The following is a 17,262-nucleotide window of genomic DNA, read 5'->3' on the forward strand; positions in this document are numbered from 1 at the left end:
TTTGAATCATTTTTGGTCTGCACATGACTTTCAACTCCTATTACATTGCTTTATGCTGATCAACATGGCTGTCTTTCAAGAGAACATTATCCTTCAGCAAAAAAAAAAGGACCAAAAGGCAATATGCCCAGATAGTAGCAATCATTTGCAAATAGACAAGCTAATGAGTCTCTTAGAAAGATCCTCTAAATGACTAATATGAGCTAGGAAGGTCCATCAGATAAATGCCTATTTTTGTGCATCTTCTTTAATTGACTTTGACTGACAAGTTGACTAATAACTTTGATGTCAAGGGCTTATGTCTTTTCCGTTCTGTCACAAGCTGTAAACAATTTCATGCTGAGTATGATAAAAATGAAACTTTCTGCGTTAAAGGATAAGGAAATAATTTCAATTGCTAAAACATTCAGGTATCTTTTATTCCAGATATTTATATTTGCTATTCCATTATACATACACTTTCATACATTTAAAAAACTTCGTGTAATTTTGCTCTTTGTAACAAAGGATAAAAAGTAAAACAATAAAGAGTTCAATTTATTTTGAATTCAACTTAAAGTTTACAGCATGATATTTATATGTCTTAATCTAAAATTGCTTCAGTTTTCCCAGTTTGTGCAAGGGGTGATTCAATTTCAGATTAATTCAGATTGCCTGAGTAATAGAGCTATTGTCTGCTAAATAAATCCATCATGATAACAATGATGTCCATTTAAAGTAAAATGTTCTTGGTTTTCTGAGATCTGAGGTTTGATACTGGTTTTGATTTTGTTGGAGAATTGTAACATTCACTTTACAATCCTTTAAGAGACACTGTGTCAAAAGTCCAAAAGAATGATATTCATCAATACTGGCCTTTAGTTCTAGTTTTAAAAATCCTTTTGTTTTTCAAGAAGATAGAAAAATACAAATGAGGGTATGTATGTGTTTAAGACCTACAAATTCCTAGGAGATACTTTAAGCAACTGACATTAAGGAAGGGATTAACACCTTATTCATGATAAAGGATTTTCATTTTTCAAATTTCCCAAAGCTCTATGATTAATATGAAGACATTCAGATGGGATAACAGCATGACTATTTTTTTTAATTCTTATTACTCTAAGTCCATTCTGTGCTAAAAGAACTCTTGGTGTAGTACTCTGTTATATGACCTTTTTTTTTTTTTTCTTATTCCATTTTGTGGCTCTCCTACAGTTAAGATACAGAAAAATATTACCCTGGGACAGTAAGGAAGAAGCAACATAAAAGTTAAATAATATGATAAGCCTTGATGTATACAAACACTTGCAATCCTTTTTTGTATTTGCATTCTAAGTGAGAATACTCAATCTTAATGATGAAAGTCAAAATATGCATAGGGAAGATTCTGCAATCAGCAGCTATATCTAAACTAAGTTGGTCAAGGAATATGTATTCTGGATGCATAAAGGGGTTAATTATAAGGTGTATATATGTGTGTGTGTGTGTGTGTGTGTGTGTGTGTGTGTGTGTGTGTGTGTTGTAATTTTCATTAGGTTTAACATCTTCGAAAAGTTGTTTCATGTTGTTAAGATTATCTGACCACTTTACAATTCAGTTGTTTGCCAAAAATTGAAATCTTTGACTCCAGTTAGAAAACCTACTAAAGTAAAGTTCAGGGGCACCTGGGTGGCTCAGTCAGATAAGCATCTGGCTCTTGATTTCAGCTCAGGTCATAATATTGTGGTTCTCAGATTAATCCCCATGTCAGGCTCTGTGCTGACAGCATGGAGCCTGCTTGAGATTCTCTCTCTCCCTCTCTCTCTCTGCCCCTCCCCTGCTCTCTCTCTCTTTCAAAATTAATAAATGAACATTAAAAAAAATTACTACATCCTAGTAGCCAATTAAAATGTACAGAAATAGAATCATATTAGACAAAACAACTATTTTGCTCTACAAAGATAAACAGCAAAGCAGAAAAAGGCATAGAACTCAACACGAATAAAATGAGTATTAAGACTTATACATTTATTTCATGGTTCAGCTCCTTTATTCAATACAAATAAGTTTACAAGTTTACACAATATATCTATTAATATCCTTTGGGGGTAAAAATTCAGTGAAATCATTAGGAACCTAATCTTCTTCCACCACCTGAAGAGAATGCCATTAAAGCCTTATGTTCAAACCCTTCTTCTAATGACAAGTCAGTAGTCGAACAAAGGCTATATGTAAGCTACTTTGACAATGGTATCGTGATGACCTTAGACAAGTCCTGTGAAAAGTCAGGGATCTGAGTGGACACAGAAGTCACAAAAATATGATAGTGATACTGGTGAAGATATTCATGACTAGAGTGCATATAATGGATTTGTCATTTTATTTAAACCATGCAAATAACCCTCTGAAGAGACAGCATACATATCATTACTTAATGAACAATCAAGCTCAGAGAATTAAGCTCTTTGAAGATGGTCACATGCAAACTATATTATAGTAGAATAACAGTGAGTTCTCCACTGCTTGTAAATGTTGTAATTTTCCTCTTTGGCCTGAACTTTTTCTAAAAAATAGTAATAACAATAACTATCACCAAGGGTTTTTGAGTGTATTCATGAGATAATTTATATATAGGGCTTGATATATTATTACCTGATATGTGGTTAATAATATGTTTATTATTATATAACTGGTCATTCACACTTGAACACATTGTATTAGTCAACTAGAGCTGTTGTAACAAAATGCCAGGGTTTGGGTGGCTTAAACAACAAAAATTAATTTTCTTACAGTTTTGGAAGCTAGAAATCAAGATCAAGGTTCTGGTAGATTCGGTATCTGATGAGAGCTCTCTTCCTAGCTTGCAGACTGGCACATTCTCACTATGTCCTCACATAGCCTTTTCTTTGTGGGTACACACTCCTGGTGTGTCTTATTTTAAGAACACCTTTCTTATTGGATTAGGACCCTATCCTTGCCACCTCTATCAACTTTTTTCCCCTTCTTTAAAGGGTCTACCTTTAAATACAGTCACCTTGAGAATTCAGGCTTCAACGTATGGATTTGGAAGGATTGTGTTCAGTCCATAGTATTCTGCTCTCTGGCCTCCCAAACTTATGTCCTTCTGGAGCACAATACAATCACCCCATTCCAATAGCCCCCAAAGTCTTAACCCATTCCAGCATCAACTCCCAGTCCAAAGTCTCATCTAAAATATCATCTAAATCTGGTATGGGTAAGACTCTAGGTACAATTCATCTTGAGGCAAAACTCCTCATTAGCTATTAATCTATGGGACCAGACAAGTTACATGCTTCCAAAACACCTGTAGTAAAACGACAAAATTCACAATACCGTTCAAAAAGGAAGATGTCAGAAAGAAGAAAGGAGGAGTAGTCTCAAGCAAGTTCAAAACCTAGTAAGGCATATTCCATTAAATCTTAAGACTTGAGAATACTCCTCTTTGGCTTTATTCTCTACCCTCCAATCCCATTGGGGCAGAGGTCATACCCCTTAAGCCCTTGATGGAGAACCAACCCCTTTGGTCATGGGTGGTAGCCTTGCCCGCACTGCTCTGGGCTGATACTCTGAATCACACCTTTTCTTGAAGTACAAGGAAGGTTCACAGTTGTATAGTAGATAGCTCTGTTGGCTTGTCCTGTGGAATCCCAGAAACCCAAAAGCCTTCCATTATTTCACTCAGTCTCTCTTCCCTTTAGTTCAAACCAGCAGTCACTGTCTATGCTGATAGAATCCCATCTCTATCACTGAGGCCTGATGAGATGGCTGATAAAAATCCATAGATAATCTCCTTTTAAAATAAATATTTATTTATTTTTGAAGGAGAGAGACAGAGCATGAGCGGGGGAGGAGCAGAGACAGGGAGACACAGAATTGGAAGCTGGCTCTAGGCTCTGAGCTGTCAGCCCAGAACCCAAGGCGGAGTCGAACTCACGAACTGTGAGATCGTGAGTGACCTGAGCTGATGTCAGATGCTTAAAGCTTAACTGCATAACCTACTAAGCCACCCAGGAGCCCCAGAGATAATCCCTTCTTGAAGTGATTATCTAGCTACACCTTTGCTGTCTCCAAAAGGGGCTTTCTCATTTTTCTGCAATGGGGACAGGCTGAGAATTTTCCAAATATTTAAGTGTTGGTCCTTTTGTGCTTAATTATTCCTTCTTCAATTCACCCCTCTCCTCTCACATTTTACTACAATCACTATATACTATGTACTATAATGCATATAATATTTCATAACTCCATGACTTTGCTCATTCTGTTTCCCTGGAATACTTACTGTTAAGAAACAAGAGAGCTCAGGAAGACAACTCATCCTGTTTTCCCAGAATATATACTATTAAGAAACAAGAGAACTCAGGAAGAAATTAAACCACCAAATAGGGACTGTTCAATAGCAGGACACTGTGATTTGTCATATTTATGTAAGGGCAACTTATATTTAAAGTAAACAAACTTGGGATACCTTGGTGGCTCAGTCAGTTAGGCACCTGACTCTTGATGTCAGCTCAGATCCGTGAGCCTGAGCCTCATGTCGGGCTCTGTGCTGACAGCATGGAGCCTGCTTCAGATTCTTTCTCTCCCTCTCTCTCTGCTCACCACCACCCCCCAACAAATAAATAAACATTAAAAGAAGTAAATTAAACAAAAATTTTTTTCCCATTACTTTCCTCTACTTATCTAATTTCAGCGAATTCTACCTATGTAGCTGTATATCCCTTTCATAGTTCCCTGGGAACACACGTGGTGCATGAGTGACCAGGGGATGAGTGAGGAGGAGTGCCTTGTGGTCTGTAGTTAGAAAACTATTAGACTCTAAGATGCTGCTAATGAAGAAGTGGCTCTCAGGAAATCATTCACTCTTTCCTCTGCTAGAATAGCCCTAGGGACCAACTATTCCATTCACCCTGGACTTTGGAGTCACTGTTCACAAACTGGCTTCCTCAGACTCCAACATCCTATTATAAACTCTCTATTTTCCAGACATGCAAAAGAACTTCCCATTTCTGCTTATGCCATGTTTTTTCATTCCCCTGGGCTGCCATGCTTTTTCATGTCTTTGACCATGGGTTTAATGCTCCCTAAAAGTCACTCCTCTGCCTGAAAAGACCCACAGTTCCAGCCCAGATTAAATGACATCTCTCTGCAGTCTTCCCTGATATCTCTAGGCAGAGGTAATGACTCCCTCAACTATGCCTTCATAGAACTATAACTGCGATAATAGTTATTAGTTTACAGGTTTGCTTCTCTCACTAACATGTGAGGTCTGGAGAGCAAAGGTTCTATTTTATTAATTTCTCTTGTCTTTAAGGCTAAATATAGTATATGGTATATAGAAGGTACCTAAACAAAAGTGTGTGGGATAAATGAATGAATGACTGCAGTGCATTTCTATCTCCACCCCCCTGAATTCTTGTGGAGCTAAAAGCTGGTGTTTACCTTTATTGAGACCTGTAGTCCTCTACACCCCATTCTAGATTAGGAAATAAACAGACCAACTTCTCTTTCAGTCTTTGTAAGAATTAAGCTCTGTTGGTGGGGCCCAGCACTGTTTGTGGCTGTGTTTAAATTGTCAGTAGCTGCAAAACTAATCAGCATTCTTCACTCTGCATGAAAAGATCGATATAATTATAAAAATCATTAATGGAATACTGTGTTACATTTTATAATTTCTCCATTGCCTTGTGTCTGTCTATACTTTGGTCATCTTTTTCCCCTTTATACAATTATTGATGACTACAGTTTCAAAACTTTAGATGATTCTGGTTAGGTATTTGCCCAAACTCCTGGTCACACAAGTAGGCTCTTTTTCCCAGCCTCCATTGTACTAGTGAGTTCTGGCCAATGGAACATGAGTGCAAGTGTGGTCTGCCACTTCTAGCCTGGCCCACAAAAACCCCTGCATGTTTTCCTTACGTCTTTTCCCCTCCCACCAGCTAAATGAAACAAAACAGGGTGATTTTGAAAGTCACATTTTAAAAACAGCAAACCACAAGATGGAAAGGGCCCAGATCTTTGAATAATCTACTTGAATAATATAGTTGACCATGTACCAGACACCTTATTTTTTAGTTTATATGACTAAGAAATAGGGGTGCCTGGGCGGCACAGTCAGTTAAGCATGTGACTCTTGGTTTGGGCCCAGGTCTTGATCTCTTGGCTTTGTGGGTTTGAGCCCCATGTCAGGCTCTGCCTTGGCAGCATGGAGCCTGCTTGGGATTCTCTCTCTCTCTCTCTCTCTCTCACTCTCTCTCTCTCTCTCTCTCCCCCTCTCTCTCTGCCCATCCCCCACTTGCACCATCTCTGTCTCTCTCAAAATAAATAAACTTAAAAACAGTTAAATGGCTAAGAAATAAAATTCTATTGTGCTTAAGCTATTATATATTTTGGGGTTTGTCTGTCATTGACGCTAGTGTTATCTAACAGTTGTTTTATTTTGCTTATATTGCCATGACATTTAACAATATTGCAATGGCTAATGAAATCATAAAACAGGCCCTAAAATTTTGTACAAGTACATGTGCAAGAAACAGGAATGAGGAAGGCACATTGGTAAGACTCTGGCTAGTGGCTGCTATAACTATGAAGGATCACTGACAGACGCTCCATTCCCAGAGATCGCCCCTATTTAACAGGCAGCTCTCATGCAGCTTGTGCTCCTGCTGTTTGCAAAACTTACTTTGAATACACAATGCCAATTACAGGCACTGCACATGTCAAGATTTTGACAGGTGTACAGAGAGTTATGCAATTAATTTTATTTATGCACTTCCTGCTTGAAATGCCCCTGAAAGGAAGAAAATTGACTAATGCATCCTCAAAGGAACAGTCTTGTTTACCTCTTCACCCCAAATTACCACCACTCCTCCTCCCCACAAAAAAGAGAGATGGGGGGGAGGGTGGAAGGAGAAAAGAAAGAAGAAGTAAAAAAATACAGTTGAAGGGGAATAAGCTTATTTAATAATGGAGTTTAATGTAGGATATAAAGTGGCAAAATTCTCCTGAAAGTTTTCAAGCTAGTCATTAGCTGCAAAAGCTATTAAAAAAAAAAAAAAAAAAAAGGCTCAGAGATTGTGACCAGTGCCAGGGACGGCTGAGAGACCTGACACTTCTTTTGAATTCTAAGACAGCAGGGCATTTATTAGCATCTAGATATACAGATTTAATTATGCTGCAATCACAATTTTACTGCCGTTCTTCAAAACTGAGAAAAAACAGGCTTTACTCCCATTCCTTTCTCAGTGATTGTGTGATATAGCTCGGAGCAATATATAATGACAAGACCACAAGTGCCTCCCTGGCATTTACATGATAATGATACTGTGCAATTAAATTATCTAATACTGTGTGATAAACCCAACCAAGACAAAGGAAGCTAACTAGATCAGAAAATAAATCTTCACAACTAGACAAATACTTAGACATATAATAGTATAATTGCTCTCATGTTCTCAAGAGCTAAATCTCTTTTATTGCTTTTCTACATTAGGATAAAGCTTTCACTCATTTATTCACTCATTTGACACATATGCCCCTCGTATATGCATCACATTTTTAAAACTCAGATAAAATTAATGGCCTGTATATTATCTATTAATTTCTTCAATTGAACAAATGGTGGTAAATCGACAACATAGTAATAGCATTGTAAAATACTGGGGTGATATTTATCTTCTAAGGGTTGACATTAACGTTTGCATTATCCAAAAAGCAAATAACCAGTAGCGTCAAGAATAAGCCTGAAAATGCTTGGAGGTAGGGAGTGACGGAGACTTGGGGATATGTCTCCTCCTACCCTCCTCGGCAGCTCCCCGAAAAAGCAACTACACTTTGGAGGAGGTCTTCAAATATATGTTTCTTTGAAATAACTTTGAAAATACACACACACACACACACACACACACACCACACTATATATATGTATATATATACACATATACATACACACACACATATTCTCACACATTTGTAAAGTTGACATCGAACACAAATATAGCATATATTTTTTATAGTTCCAAAGCATGTAATTTCTAGGTTATTACATACTTTATATATTCTATAAATATATGTTCCTTAAAACCTTGGGTATATAGCTGTTTGAAGCTTCATCTTCAAGAGGGAGTCCAGAAGAAGGTAGGCTTGGGTGAACAGAAGGCTGATCAAGTAGGGAATAGTAGGTTAAGACAATAGGATTGCCACAAATTTGCCACTGAACGAAATCATATGCTCCTCCTTTATTTGTTCCCTGAACTACTTACTTTTGCTTTCCTAGAACGTCCCTCTGAGGGCTACACTTTATTCTTGGATCTTAGCTTGGCTGATCATCATTGAGGTGTTTACTCCCAGGATGCCTTACCCAGGGAGGTAAGGCCAAGTTGAGAAGCTTGCCTTTGTTTTGCAAAGTGAAAGAGGAGCATTTGTGAAGGGGAGGTGGAAGGCAGAACTGGCAGACCATAAGTGGAATCTCATTTGGACCACTGTTAAGAAAGAGTCCATATGGAAGCTGAAGATTTGGAAGTTGTTTCCTTGAAAAACATCTGAATTTGTATATCATCTCTTCCACTAAGACATAGTATAACTATAACTGAGAAGCAAGTGCTGAGAAGCAAGGGGAATAGTGATGGGGGTGTGGGTGGGGACCAACATGTAGAAAGTATTCAATTGCAAAGATAGCCAAAACCCAACGATCTCTGCAGCAAGAATGCTGGTTGCATGGCTATGACCTCAGAAGTACCAGCACATGGATCTTTGCCCCCTCCTCTGCCATAAGTAGCTGTGACATTATGGAAAACATCATTGAATCTGTCAGAGTCTGTTTCCTCATATTTCTCCATTCAACTGAAGTAGAATCTCCAGAAAATATTTTTTGATCTTAGGCCCTTCTTCATCACGCAGGAAAACTGAACAATTTTTCCCCCGGCTCCCCACCCCTAAGACTTAAGTTTTATACTATTACACTGATAAGCTGTTTTGCATAAGACTTAAGTTTTATACTGAAACACTTAAAAGATGTTTTAGTTTTGTCTGTGTGTGTTTGTTTGACATTTACTTATTTTATTTATCTTCCCTATTAGAGAGTGAGCAACTGAATTTTCCCTCCCATTGCCTGAAACAATGCCTAGCATCAAAGAACTAAGTAAATATCTGCTGAGTCAGTAACTAAAGCATTGTCATTATACCTACCTCAGTGTTTTAGGGGAATTAATGAAATACTGTAGGTAGACCATGGGGTTGAAAGTACCAGCAAGTATGTTCAAAAACAGGAGAAGCATCAAGGGAATGACAAAGAGAATAATCAACTGTCACCACTGTAGTAGCCAACCAACCAGGAGATACTGTAAGTATGAAGCATATTTACATGCACTCTGCCTGTCAGAAGGTACACACGATGTAGTATTAACAGGAAAGATAAAGAGCCAAGGAATCTCACGCAGGATCCTAGAGTGTCAGTACAACCAGCCATGCAGGAAGCATTCTCTCTAGCAGAATTGGAGCCAAATAATAACTCAGTAACAACTAGATTATGGAATCAGGAGAACACTGCATCCATAAGATGGTAAGGCATTCTTTAGGTACTATGGAAATAACTATAGATTTAAAATGTTCTCAGGGGCGCCTGGGTGGCGCAGTCGGTTAAGCGTCCGACTTCAGCCAGGTCACGATCTCGCGGTCCGTGAGTTCGAGCCCCGCGTCAGGCTCTGGGCTGATGGCTTGGAGCCTGGAGCCTGTTTCAGATTCTGTGTCTCCCTCTCTCTCTGCCCCTCCCCTGTTCATGCTCTGTCTCTCTCTGTCCCAAAAATAAATAAAAATGTTGAAAAAAAAAATTTAAAATGTTCTCTAAAATAAAGATCCAAGAAGACATATGAAATATGAAAAAATAAAATTGTTTTGTCCTGTATGCAAATGAGCATAGTCCAGCTGAGGGGTTGGGTGAAAGGCAAGGGACAAGAAGAACATTTTATTGGTTATGTGGATTTGGATGTTGTTATCGAGGTATCAGAAATTTAAGAAGTCCACTTCATGTAGTCTGTAGACAAATTTTATTTGGGCAGCCTGTGGTGTTTTTTGGAAAGTTTACTTTGAATGTTTCTAAACAGGGCCAGGACCTGAAGTTCTTCTCAGAATTCATTATACCTATGGTCTCATATTTGCCTTCTTCTGACCATGAATGCATGAAAGATAGATGCCACAGCAAGGAGAGTTGAAAAAGTAACAAACTTATGTATTGATCTGGAAGAGGATCAACTAAAAGAAAAACAGGCTAGAGGAGGGTGGTCAGGAAAACAGTGTTAGAAATGAGATGGGCAAGGTGAGATGGTTCAAAGTCTAGACACACAATATCTAGGTAACTACCACAGCGTTCTTTACTTAGGGCCTTGTGCTTCTTTTCAGGCTATGACTGACCTCCCAAAGGAGTCACAGTATGCCAAGTATTCAATGGGTAACACATGTACAGAAGAATGCATCAATTCATTAGGATATATATTTCACCATGTAGAATGGCTCAATGGCAATGGGTAAACAAGTAAAGCTTATTTATTTCTCGCACAACGTTCAGCAGAGAAGCAATCTTGGACTGTTTTGCTCGATAAATTAAGCAAAAAGCCAGGCTCCTTCTTTGTTGTTGTTCTACCACCTTCAGATATTGTCCTTCTCTGCATGATACAAGATGTTCAGCAGAACATCCCATCTGACATTCATTTTCCAAGTCACTAGAGGAAGAAAGAGGAGAAGATGCGCATCCATCCTGTAAGGACATGACTAGGAAGTGGCCACATTATTGTACCTCTTATTACACTGGCTAGAACTGAGACACACAGCCAAACCTAGATACAAAGGAGACTAGAAACTTCATTCATAGGAAGGTGATATGCCCAGCTATTGAACTGGGAAAAATCTCTCAAGTCAATTTAACTGCAAAAAGATACTCACACACTCAGCAGAATTGGTGAAAATCAAACAAGCACATTGGTGAAAAACAACAAGAATTTGAAGTAGATACTTGAAAAATTTTTTTTCAGAAAATTTCTTTCTGAGTAGTTTACAGAGCAGACGAAATAAGCCTACTCTACTTCTGTCTTTCAAAGTCTAACTCAGGAGGTGAGGGTGAATTTCAGTGTTCAGGAGCTTAACCAAAACAAATACAGGCTGATTGTTCCCATATGTGCTTATGCTGTTGGCTGCCACAGAACAAAAACCTTTCATGATTGCAAAGTTGAATTATCCCAGGATTACAAAGCAGCTGTACTGGTTGCACACTGACATGGTGCCCAGACTGAATCCTGGCCTGACATTTCTTAACTTCATAACTTGATGAGCAGTAACTCATATAAATCTATTTTTCTTAATCTGTAGAATGGGGATTTTTAAATTTTATTTTCAAAATTTGTGATTTATTTATTCATTTTGAGAGAGACAGAGAGAGAAAGCAGAAAGAGACACAGAGAACCCCATGCAAGCTCCACACTGTCAGTGCAGAGCCAGATGTGGGGCTCAAACTCATGAAACGAGAGATCATGACCTGAGCCGAAACCAAGGGTCAGATGTTTAACCAACTGTGCCTCCCAGCCACCCCAAATGGGGATTTTTAAGCTAGCTAGCTAGCTTACTTACTTACTTATTTATTTTTTAGAGAGAGCGTGAGAGCACAAGCAGGGGAGGGGCAGAGAGAGAGGGAGAGATTGAATCCCAAGCACACTCTGTGCTGACAATATGGAGCCAGATGTCGGGCTCACACTCACAAACTGTGAAAATCATGACCTGAGCCGAAATCAAGAGTCAGACGCTTAACCACCTGAGCCATGCAGGCACCCCTACAATGGGGATATTGACTACTGAGGAAGACTGGAATTAGGATCTGATAAACCAATAGCACATGAAAGCAACTGGTTATTAGAAGGTTTTCAATAAAGTATCAGAACCCCAGTTGTTATTAACTAAGGCAGTTTGTTTGTCAGTTTGTTTATCCCGTATTTGTTCTATCAATTTCTTATATGTTCATGGAATCCAAATCTTTGCAAAGTTACTATATTGACAAATAAATGCAGAGAATCCTTATTGAAGCATATCTGTTTCTTAGTTATTTCTCTTAATTGCTATTTAGTGAAGTTGTTCAATTTAACCTATAACAATAATACACCAGAATTAGATAGTGTAAAACTTACAGCTTTGAGGAAGAAAAACTATAAGTTTCATTTAATGGCATATTCCAGAATTGTTCTTATTCTAAATAATCATGTATAAAATGTGGATTCTTAGACCCATTCGCAACCTGTCCTATGGAATAAGATCCTGAGAAAAACATCCTGTACCTTATATACTTAATAAGCTCTTCAGGCTATTGTAAACACTTTAAAGCCTGAGAACTATCAGTCTAGAAATGCAAATATGAAAAAGCTTATGATAAAGGCACACAACCACACAGGTAATAGGAAGAAACCTAAGGTAAAGTCTGTTTTCCTTGGCCTGATAATTAGTGAATAAAATGTTTTAAGTTCAAGGTAAGACTTCCTCTAACATCTCCACCTTTTGGGAATCACCCCAATCCTTTGAATCAGTTCTGTCCTTATTCTGGAAGATCCCAAAAAGTTACTGATGAATATCTGGGGGATTCACATGTTATCAAACCTACTGGCAGATGTACATCTATAGATGTCATGTACAATCATCAGCAATGTTCCACGTAGTAAGTGATTTACACATATTCTTTGTAATCCTTAAATGTCTGTAATGTAACTGTTATGATTCTCACATTATGATGACAATATCGAGATTAAGAGAGGATAAGTAACTCAGTATCTTAGACTTAGACAGGAAGCAAATACAGGATTACTTCAGAGAAAAAGCAAAGAAAAACAAGGCCCTAAGTGGCAAACATGCTATGTCTACGAAACAACAATAACTTTTTAACTCAATCCAAAGCTGAATGTAAAGTGGAAATTTGGGACTGTTTGTTTAGGAGCTTCTATCCAAATGCAAAACTCTTGAATGGAGAAGTAATGCAGCGTAGGAGGGACATGGACAATTTTGCAGGTGTTTTCAAAATGCAGACTAATGGAAAATAGTCTTAGACTGGCCTAGATTCCCTTCCCATGGTTCTCTGGTGGCAGGGAGGGTGGGGAGCCTTTGTCTGGAGATTCTAGCCTCATGTCTTCATTGCATACTTTATTTTTACAGGCTTTTACTCCACCATCAAAAAGTGAAAATACACACTGGAACTTGAGGATGGTTGAAGGCTTCTCAGAATGTCACATTGAAAATGGGCTTTTTTTTTTTTTTTTTTCCATTTCACAACACAGAGTTAAAATGTAATCTTCAACTGCAGGCATGGTATCTACTCCCACAGAAATGCTGCTGATTATTACCACTAGAGAAGCAAGACTCAGTAAGCAAGAAGGCCACCCAGAGAATGCTTTACAGCCTCCCAAGGTGTCAGCCACTATTGAATAACCCAAGCAAATCTGACTCACGGGGACACAGTGGTTATCTGGTTTGTCATCACTAGAGGAAATTTGTTTGAAAATGTTCAGGTAGGATAGTTAGATCAACTAATCCATTGGATCTTTTGAGTATCTAGAACAAAAGAGACTGCATTCTGCCATTACAAATGAATGCACCAGAATTCAAAAATTTTCAACCAGCAATCTGCAACTGCCCCAAACAAATGTCTTCTACGTGAATAAAATACACTAAGGCCTAATTTTATGTTATGTTGAGTGGAGAGAATCTTTCACATAAACATTTCTTTAATTACAAACCTTCATGGATAGATGGATAACAAAATAATGATATATTTTAATAGCTAATACATCATAAGGTCTTTGATAAAGTTTCTTATTAGTGAATACACACACACACACACACACACACACACACACACACACACTGTGCCAGGCAGAACTGTAGTTGCTTTCCATTTATTATCTCTTATTTCAATGGAATCTTACAACAACCTCATGATATAAGTAACAAAAAGTGAAATGACACTCAAGTTATTTGACTTGTATACCAGTTAGCTATACAGAAAGAATTAGTACTCACTCCATTAAACTGTGTCATCAGCCAGAACAGGGTATTTATATACAGGAAGCCTGCTACAGAGTTTCATTTTACAGCAAAGGCGAATGGGAAAATTATAGCACACATTTTCCTATGTCAGTTTTTCTAAAACTTACCATTTCTTTGAAACATCCTCATCGATGTAACTTGTCAATGACTTACAGAAATCTTTCTCCTTTCAAGAGTTGTAAAAATATAAAGGAAATTCCTTCGCTTTGGTTTTCTGTCTGAGGGAAGGCAATTATGACTCTCTTTTAAATTACATTTTATAATTTGAGGGTCTTTCCCTCAACCAATGTTAATTCTTTGGCTCCTCACCTAGCACAAATGCTAGGGGCAGCATGACAGCATAAAAGGTAGAGCAGAGAGAAAAGTCACTCTTGTGCCAGTTAAGCTACATGATCTTAGACAAGGTTATTCTTTCCCTGTACTTCCATTTTCCACATCTGTACTGTGAGGGCAATACTACCTGCTCCTGGGGCCATTGTGCTGGCATACTGACCAATGCAAATAATGTACATACACGTAGTGATAGATTGATAATAACAAATTTGAATTCCTTATTGTATCCCACTCCTCTTGAGGAGCCAGAAAATGATCACTGGATGCGAAATAAAACAAATAAAGAATAGTTTTTGAATCTCAAACTTGTGCATTGGGTTATAAACCTTCATAATTTTTTATTTACACACCACACACACACACACACACACACACACACACACACACACATTTCCCATTGCATTCTCTAAAGGTCAACACATTAAAAATCATTTAATCTTACCAGAATATGAAGCAATCTCAATGTGGATGTTCCAAATTCATTTGGGATACTTCACTTACAAGAGTTCTACATCTTGAAACCATCTCCAACAGATTCCCTAAATGAAATGAAACAAAATCTCTTGGGAACATAGAAGAAAACTTAACTCCTTCCAACAACACTCATTTCAAATTCCTCATGTTATTTTCCATCTGGCTGCTTTTGCTCTAATTTTGAAAAAAAAAAATCACGTATGTATTTCCAGGCTGCAGGTCCACAATCCCATCTGAGGTACCCATCCCTGATGACACTATTGCCTGTGTTTTCAGATAATGCATTTAATTACATTTGTTTTTGTAAGTCAATGTACATTTTTAAATAGGTATTAGAAAGTAATAATTAGGGTATAAGACAATTTCAACATCAAATGGAGCATTTTCAGTCAATCTGTTTCAAAATAAATGATCTAACTATCAATATATGGCATGTAAAAGAAAGAAAGCCTGAGAGCCAACAATTTGTAGCCAGTGTGTCTCAGAAAGAAAAATAATTTGAATATTAGGGGTTTTTTCTTCTTAGAATGTCTGTAGATGAATGCATAAAATAAAACCATTATATGATTTTGAAACAAATTTATTCATTGCCCTTAATCACTTTAATTGCTATGAAAAACATAATTATATATATATATATTCATATTCTAGCCTTGACAATTTTGGAAATTGAAACCTCATTCATAAATTTCCCAGGTATGCTCTCTTACAAAAATTTAACAATTCTACAGTTGTTATTCTTAGCTCGCTCGCTCTCTCGCTCTCTCACACACACACATAAAGTCAAATGTATTGCAAAAAATTACACCACAATCACATAGAATACAATGAAATAGCATTTATTCATCAGCCCAACTCTCTCCCTTTAATAGCTATGTTGGTTTCATTACAATAGAATCCTCTTTAAAAAAGTAAAATAAAATCTTGGTTATGCAAATCACACTAACGAAAACACTGAAAACCTGATTGTGTGAAACGTCTCAAGCTTAAGGAGGCATGTCACAGTGATCAATTTTAAATTAGTCACTTTAGAACACATTCTGTTGCTTCATTCTCCTGGCGGCTTCCTGGATTTCTATTTCTGCAAAAACAATAATTACAATTGTACTGGATGGCATAACTGAGTCTCTCTTCCCGAAAACTAGATATGAAAATTAGTCCACTGGGTCCACCAAATAATATTGACATCTCAAGTCCTCCTAATAGGTTCACTTCAGGTAAAGACTTTCAACAAAGAGGGCTGTTCTAATTTCCCTCTCACTACAGTCCAGGTAAGAATTCTGTCTGGTTTTAAGCTGTTATCTTCTAGCTCCCAAACCAGCTTCTCTAGTCTGCAATGAGATTTTGGGGCTGGTTCTCTGCACACCACATTTCTCTTTTGCTAGCTGGCTACCTGTTAGGTTCTGCAATAGGGAGCACTGGAGAGACATTGGAGGGAAGAGAAAGAGGACAAGGGACTTATTCCTTCATGTTCATTGGCTTTCAGTGTTGTCTTAGCAATCATCCTTTCACTGTGTTAGCAAAAATCAGTTTCTGTCTACAGATTTTCGAGACCTTCTAGAACCAGCTCATTCTGTCATCTCAGAAGTGTCAGCACTGGGCTGCTGGCATCCCCTCCTGAGAGTTCTTGAGTGACAGTAGCGTTCAGCTCTCTGATGAACTTCTCAGATTTCAACACTGGCTGCAAAGCACCACCTCCAAGTGTGGCCCTCAGAGCTACTGGTCTCTCTCCCAGGCTCCTGATAACCTGATTCTTCCTTTGATTCCCCACACCCTAAAGGTGCAGCTGCTTTCTGTGACCCCATCTCTGTACCACATCAGCGCCCCCTTTGCCTCTTCCCAATTTCCAATATCTATGTAAACCATCTTTAGATTACATTTTTCTTTGTTAAAAACAACAGGTATAATTTCTGTTTTCCTGAGTGGTCTGTGTTATAGAATGTATGTTTAATTTTTAGGTTGAAGATAGAGAGGGTGGAGAAAGAGGAGAAAAGAGAATGAAGAATCTAACAGTCTTTGAGATACTTTCTATTTAATGTATTATTTAATATCCAAAAAAGGCCTATGAAGCAGGTGTGGTTATCACAATACATATTCATGAAAAGAGTGATAACGTATATTGAGTTCCTAAATGTGTTACCATCTTCACATATATATCCATTTAAGAATCATAAACTTCCTGACAAGGGAGTATATTAGATCTATTTTATGGATGGAAGACTGAAGTTGAAGATAAATTATATGTCACATTTTAGATATCTAGTGAGCCCTAGAACTATAATGTGAACAGTCTGCTGAGCCCCAAGCCAATGGCACAATGATACACATCTTCAAATTATTAATAGCTTGATTACACAATACCAAAAAAATACATTGGTTAATATCACTACCGATCTCATCAGAAAA

The sequence above is a fragment of the Lynx canadensis genome, chromosome D4, assembly GCF_007474595.2.
Source record: "Lynx canadensis isolate LIC74 chromosome D4, mLynCan4.pri.v2, whole genome shotgun sequence".
Lineage (NCBI taxonomy): Eukaryota > Metazoa > Chordata > Mammalia > Carnivora > Felidae > Lynx > Lynx canadensis.